Genomic DNA, 7,159 nt, shown 5'->3' with positions numbered 1-7,159 from the left:
ATTTTCCCCTTTGACCACTGTTCTCTGATGGATCTAAGAAGAATTGTTGATTTTCATTTTCTTCAGCTTTGTTTCTTGTTGTGAAGGTGGAGTAATGACTTCCTAAATCTTTACATGTCAGAATAAAAACGACAAGGTTCTTTTGAAGAAAGTATCTTAGCTATCTGTGGTACAGGAGTCCAATGCAAAAACTTATATGAATATTTCTAAGGGCTTTATGCCAGGTTCAGTTTCTTTTGGAGAAAGTGCTTTCTATGGTAATTCAAGATGCTTTTGTTTAAATAAATTTTTGATAGTTCATTATTACAGTTCAAACTTGGTATAAACATTTCCAATATAAATTTAAACTTGAATTAGAAAAATTATTTTAGAGTTCTTTCCTTTCGGCTCTGCGGCCGCAGCCATGAGTATGCTCAGGCTTCAGGAGAGGCTTGCCTCCAGTGTCCTCCGCTGTGGCAAAAAGAAGGTCTGGTTGGATTCCAATGAGACAAGTGAAATCGCCAATGCCAGCTCCCGTCAGCAGATCCGGAAACTGATCAAAGATGGGCTGATCATCCGGAAACCTGTGACTGTCCATTCCTGGGCTCGATGCTGGAAAAACACTCTGGCCCGCCGAAGGGCAGACATTTGGGCATGGGTAAGAGAAAGGGTACTGCCAATACCCGAATGCCTGAGAAGGTAACCTGGATGAGGAGGATGAGAATTCTGCGCCGGCTGCTTAGAAGATACCGTGAATCTAAGAAGATTGACCGCCACATATATCACAGCTTGTACCTGAAAGTGAAGGGTAATGTGTTCAAAAACAAGCGGATTCTCATGGAACACATCCACAAGCTGAAGGCAGACAAGGCTCGCAAGAAGCTTCTGGCTGACCAGGCTGAGGCCCGCAGATCTAAGACCAAGGAAGCACGCAAGCGCGTTGAAGAGAGGCTCCAGGCCAAGAAGGAGGAAATCATCAAGACTCTGTCCAAGGAGGAAGAGACCAAGAAATAAAATCTCCTCTCTGTTGTCTGTACATAGTGGCTTTGGCAGCAACACAGATCAGTTCTTCAATAAAACAAATCTTTATCTGTTAAAAAAAAATATTTTATGTAAACTAGTAATTATTGAAGTAATTATGTTGAAGGGCACCTTGGTGGCTCAGTCGATTGGGTGTCGAATTTGACAAAAATAAAAACAGACATCATCTTTGTCCTTGAAACCCTCAATTCCTAATATTATTACCTTCAAATATAGTTAATAGTATTAATGTATCCTATGTATCTATATATTTCATAGTCTATATAATCTATTAAATATAAAGTCAAGAATATATAACTGCTATATTTGAAGATATCCAACACTTTGTGGTTTTATGTCTTTTAACATTGTTTACTTTTTAAATAACTGCCTAATATTCCACATGCAGATTCACCAGCCCCATCATTTACATAATGGTCATGTCATTTTTTTTTCTTTTCTTTCCTTTTTGCTATTATGAAAGTGCTATTTTGTGGCTATCGCTGTACATACGTATCTTTGTGTACCTTTGCCATGTATCACTAGGATAAATTCATTAACAAGGATTTATGGTTTGAATGAAATAAACTTTTAAAATTTTTATACATATAGCCAAACTACCTTGCTGAAATATTGGCCTAACTATCTCTATTGGCATTGTTACCTACCTTTCCATAAAAATTTCCCTATAAAATTTATTTAAATCCCATACTAGTAAACTTGTATCGTGATAAAGACAAATGCTCTGAAACTAGATTGTTGATTTATAATTTTAACTTTGCCAATTATAAGCAGTATAAGACTCACTTAATTATTCTCTTTTCAGTTACGTGGTTAGTAACATAGTAAGCCCATAAGGGTTTTTGTTAAAAGCAGAATTTTTCTTACATCAGCAGGTGCTATTGTCACAGCAAATACTCGACTCCCAGGAAGAGACACGTGACACACACACTCGGGGAATCAGAAAAGACTGTTTGTACCGCTGCCGGTCTGGTGGAGTCACATCCAAAGGCTGAGCCCTCAATCTTAGCATCTGTCTCCTTTTATGGCTGGGATTGTAGGGGCTAGACAGGAAAAAAAGAAAAATGGGAGGGGGCACTTATCAGTGTTGCTACTCAGGCAGTTGGTGCATGTGGAAGGCAAATAAGATTGCAGAAGCCAAAAGTATGCAAGGGGAGTATCTGGTCAATGACATCTGGCTGGCCCCCTTGTTTTATCTGCCCTTGCCAGATTTCCTTCTCACTTTTGTCGGCTTCTCTTCTCACTGAGCTTCATCACTTTTTTTTTTTTTTTAGTTATTATGGGGACACTTGGGAGAACTTTTGGGTACAGTTAAAATATTCTTAATTTCCCTGTTTCTATATACCAATGTCTACAAGGAATAACTCTAGGGTACCAAAATCTTGTTACTTAAGTAAATCGTAATTGCTTAAATCAACAGTTCAAAAGGCTCAATAGACCTCCACTGAGGTACTAAATAGAATAGGAGCCTCTGTTTTCTTCTTGTCCTGTTCCCCTTGATTACTTTTGTTTTCTCAACTAGATTGAGGACAAGTGGAGGTAAAGAAATGAAGCAGCAAGTGTAGCTGCTTTATGTAAGAGGTGATAATTTTGTAGGTAGCTTTCATAGGAGGTTTTATTAAAAACAAGAATTTTTTAAGGGAGTGAAATTTGAGTGTTTTAAGTAGTGTGGGAAAAATCAAGTTGAGAAACAGCTTGAATATATAAAAAAGGAAAAGAAGAGTTGATGATGTAAATTTTGAGAGACAGGAAGTGAGGCGATTGTGACCGTGACCTCAAGAGGAGGGCCTAGCCTTCAGTAAGAAGAGAGAAAGCCCTACTACGGTAATCAGAAGACTATAAGAAGGGATTAATATGAATTCAAGTAGCTTTGTTCAATTGGGAATGGGAGTTTTCTTTCATTTAATTATATGGGACTGAATTAATTTCCTTAACTTTAGCATCTTGCATCCAGTGAATGTTCTTAGACAAAAAGAGACTTTTGGGGAATTACTCCTTCCCCATTTTTTATTCATGAATATATGTAGACTATGAATCAAGGAACTTGGCTTTTCCTATCTGAATCATGAGTTTGGGCTGAAGCTAAACTAATTAGACATTACTAAGATTTTGAGTCTTGGTAATAAAGACAGAAGAAAAAAGAGTTTGCATTCATTCTTAACAGAGTGTTGAATAAAATGAAGCATTTTATGCTACCTCCAGGTAGATGCCCTATTTTGTTCCAACAGCTTATCAACTAATGTAGTAAAGGTTTTAACTAAATAGAATTTCAGGAAATTGGTAACTTACATTATTTAAAAGTGCTAAAGAATATTATTAGGAATGAGATTGTGTGTATGTGTGTGTGTTTTATTACCATAATTTTAACTTATTCAGTATTCAAATGAAGGCACTTAGCAGAAATTTTGCCTTCAACATGCTAACTTGAGCGACCATGTTTTTTTTTTGTTTTTAATAATGTATGTGTGTGTGCATGCATGTGAGTGTGTGTGTGTGAAAATTCAAATTTAAGATTCAATAAAAACACTGAAAGGCCAGGTATCATTTAGCATAAATAGGTGAAGAAATGTAAAGCCTTTGTGGGGCAAGATAGAATCACCAAATCAGAATTTCTGATCCATTCATTTCTCAGATCTGATTCAACTCTTAGATTTAGGATCGTTAAATAAACAATACTTTAATTAGCTTGAGGAAATACACTGGTATACTGACATAAAACCACAAATGTGTGCAATAACCTGCCTTTTGTTTTCCTCTGAGGTGACCTGAAGACATTCGAAAGGGTATTTTATTAAATGTATTCATTTTGATGTTTATAGCAGCACTATCAACAATAGCCAAAGTATGGAAAGAGCCCAAATGTCCATCAATGGATGAATGGGTAAAGAAGATGTGGTATATATATACCATGGAGTATTACTCAGCAATCAAAAAGAATGAAATCTTGCCATTTGCAACTATGTGGATGGAACTGGAGGGTATTATGCTAAGTGAAATTAGTCAGAGAAAGGCAAAAATCATATGACTTCACTCAGATGAGGACTTTAAGAGACAAAACAGATGAACATAAGGGAAGGGAAACAAAAATAATATAAAAACAGGGAGGGGGACAAAACAGAAGAGACTCATGAATACGGAGGACAAACTGAGGGTTGCTGGAGGGGTTGTGGGAGGAGGGATGGGCTAAATGGATAAGGGACATTAAGGAATCTGTTCCTGAAATCATTGTTGCACTATATGATAATTTGGATATGAATTTTAAAAATAAAAAATACAATCAAAAAATTAAAAATTAAAAAAAAAGTTTATTTATTTTGAAAGAGAGAGAGAGAGTAGGGGAGGGGCAGAGAGAGAGGTAGAGAGAAAATCCCAAGCCGACTCCACTGTCAGTGCAGACAGAGCCTGATTCAGAGTTCCATCTCACAAACCATGACATCATGACCTGAACCGAAATCAAGAGTCAGATGCTTAACTAACTGAGCCACTCAGGTGCCCCTCTAAAGGGTATTTTTGAACCAAAAAGAAATAAAAAATCCAGACTTCAAGAAATGGATACTGACTTTTTTAGAGGTTTGGATATGATTCTGAGCTAACTCTAATTTCTGAAGCTGCCAGAGTCCACTGTGCAACACCAGTGAGAAAGGCAATAAATCGAGTTTGACCAAAGTACATCTCATACTCAGCTCCATGGAACTCTGAAAGCAGGAGATATTCATTGCTCTAATTACTACATTTGTACGTGGCATATGTAATTTCAGTACCCAAAGAATCCCCACTGTAGGTGTGGCCCAGAGCAACAAGCTCCTCATTGAATCCAAGTTACCCCACAAAATGCTCTGCAATGTGACCCTAAATAGATCCAAAATAGATTCTTCTAACCTACCATATCCAATCGGGCACAAAATTTCTATATAAATCCTAATAGGAAATGAGGACATTTGTAGGAAGCAGACATGTCACTAACAACAATTACAAATTATTTTCTGCATAATAGTATTAGAGTCTTGGTTAGAAATATAAAATATAAAAGGTTGTAAATATAAAAGTTTGAAAATAAATGCTTGCTTTACTTTGTCCAATACAAAGTAAGTGTTACCTAATCCAACCCTCTGCAGTATTGGACATGACTAGCAAAACTCTAATATGCAGTGAAAATGATATATTAAGAAGTGTGCTCAACATAAACTAAAAACAAAATAAACTGACTTAAGTAAATATTCCTGAATTCCAACAAATTTTCTAACATACTGAATGCTGTTACAGAAAAACTCTAACTCCGGGGGATTCTCAAGAAAAGTGAAGATACGGCATTCTCTACAGGGGTATAATTTTGAAAAAACTCTTGATGAGCTGTCTAGAAAAAAGGATGACCTAATATACATAGGAAAAGGTAGATTGAGACAGCTAGAACATTTTGGAGTAGTAAATTTGATTAAATTAATAAGTCCACTTATATATGTTCTCTTCTGTTATGAGCTAACAGTGACCATTATATTTTGACAATGCATAGATCAAAAATATGCTAATTTATACTTCTCTGAGATCTCTTCCTCTTAATTATTTTTCTTCTTTTAGCAGGCTATTATTTTCTCAAGAGGATTTACAAGTAGAATTCACTGGTCATGACAAACCCTCAATTAACTGGCTTTCATGCAGTGTGTACTATTATCTCATTATCAAGTTGTCTTTTTGTTCTTTTTTTTTCACTCTTTCAAGTTATTTATTTATTACAATTGGTCCACATAAAATTTCCTTAATTATTTTAAATGACACTTGTATTAGGATTAACACATTTTTTTCATGAAGTTATTATTGAAAAAAAAAATCTTGAGAACCCAATTTATATTTGCTCTTCATTACTATGGATGCAGAAAAACAAGTTTTGATATGGGAAACTGGGAATGTAAATTCTAGTTTTGTTTGCTCAAATGAACTGCTCAGAGTCTTGTTTTCCTTATCTGTAAAATTAAAGAGTTATGCCAAAAGGTTTTTAGGCTCCATGATATTGTGGATTTTTGTTTGGCCGTGCTATTATATAATAAAAATAATAAATGAAATAAAAACTTAGATTTCAGTTCAGTAATTGGCATTAAGTCCGTGAGTTCTTGTAAACAATTAACCCCTATAGACATCAGTTTCCTCACTGTAAAAATAGTCAATGATTCTAAACTTTAATTATTATATTTTTTAGAGTGTATGATAATGGCTTCTGCTACAATCTTAAATATTTATAACTTATTTAATATCCCTAGATATCATGATTATTTTTCTGACTGATTGGTGTAGCTTTATTGTCACCAAATTTTCGATACTGTATAAAATAGAGCCACAACCTACATTTAGTTGACTGTATGTCTGGATTAGTGGAAGCTAGTTGTATGCTGACTGTTCATCAGTGTCACATTAAAAACAGCTCAATGAGAGCATAACCAGGAGAGCTGGAAAATGGATTAGAAATATATTTTGGAAGGCATACGGAGGATTTCCAATGTAGTGAGGAATTGAGGGGTCAAAATTCTGCAAAGAAGAAAATTCAGATGTGAACCCAGAATTTGGAGATATTTTTCACTTGTGGACCGAAAAAAAGCTTAGCAGAGCAGGAACTGAGCTTCAGAAAAGCCATATAGTGACAGCTATAGTGAATATAAGCACAGTTTTAAAGTTTCATAGGCCTCAATATAATTCAAAAAATAAATAAAATAAACCAAATTATTTCTATTTGTCATATGAAAATTTTATAAAGACTATTGATTTGATGAAGTCACATAACATGTTAGGGAAATTAAAGCTCTAAATGAGAATACAAGTACCATCTATTGAAATGATTGTCTGGAAAGAGACTTTTTAAACACAGAGTTTAGATACCGTAAAACCTTGCTTTGAGAGCCCAATTCATTCTGGAAACATGTTTGTAATCCAAAGCACTTGAGTATCAACGCGAATTTCAAGAACCATTGGGTCAGTTGTGATCATGTGACATTTAGCGTCATTTACTACTTGTATAGCAAGACATCACTCATTTATCAAGTTAAAATTTATTAGAAATGTTTGCTCATCTTGAAGAACACTCACAGAACAAGTTACTTGCAATCCAAGGTTTTACTGGTATATATTTCTAATTCCGCCATTTAGGCGGCGA

The 7,159-nt window shown here is 35.2% G+C and overlaps 1 pseudogene; it reads left to right on the top strand.

Annotated features, from left to right (window-relative positions):
- Nucleotides 1–376: 376 nt before the first annotated feature.
- LOC123592491 lies at nt 377–1,073 on the top strand (annotated as a pseudogene).
- The last annotated feature ends 6,086 nt before the right edge of the window (nt 1,074–7,159 follow it).

This window comes from Leopardus geoffroyi, chromosome B1 (assembly GCF_018350155.1).
Source record: "Leopardus geoffroyi isolate Oge1 chromosome B1, O.geoffroyi_Oge1_pat1.0, whole genome shotgun sequence".
Classification (NCBI taxonomy): domain Eukaryota; kingdom Metazoa; phylum Chordata; class Mammalia; order Carnivora; family Felidae; genus Leopardus; species Leopardus geoffroyi.
Note: the sequence above shows the minus strand (reverse complement) of the source record. Positions and strands in the feature narration are given on the sequence as shown.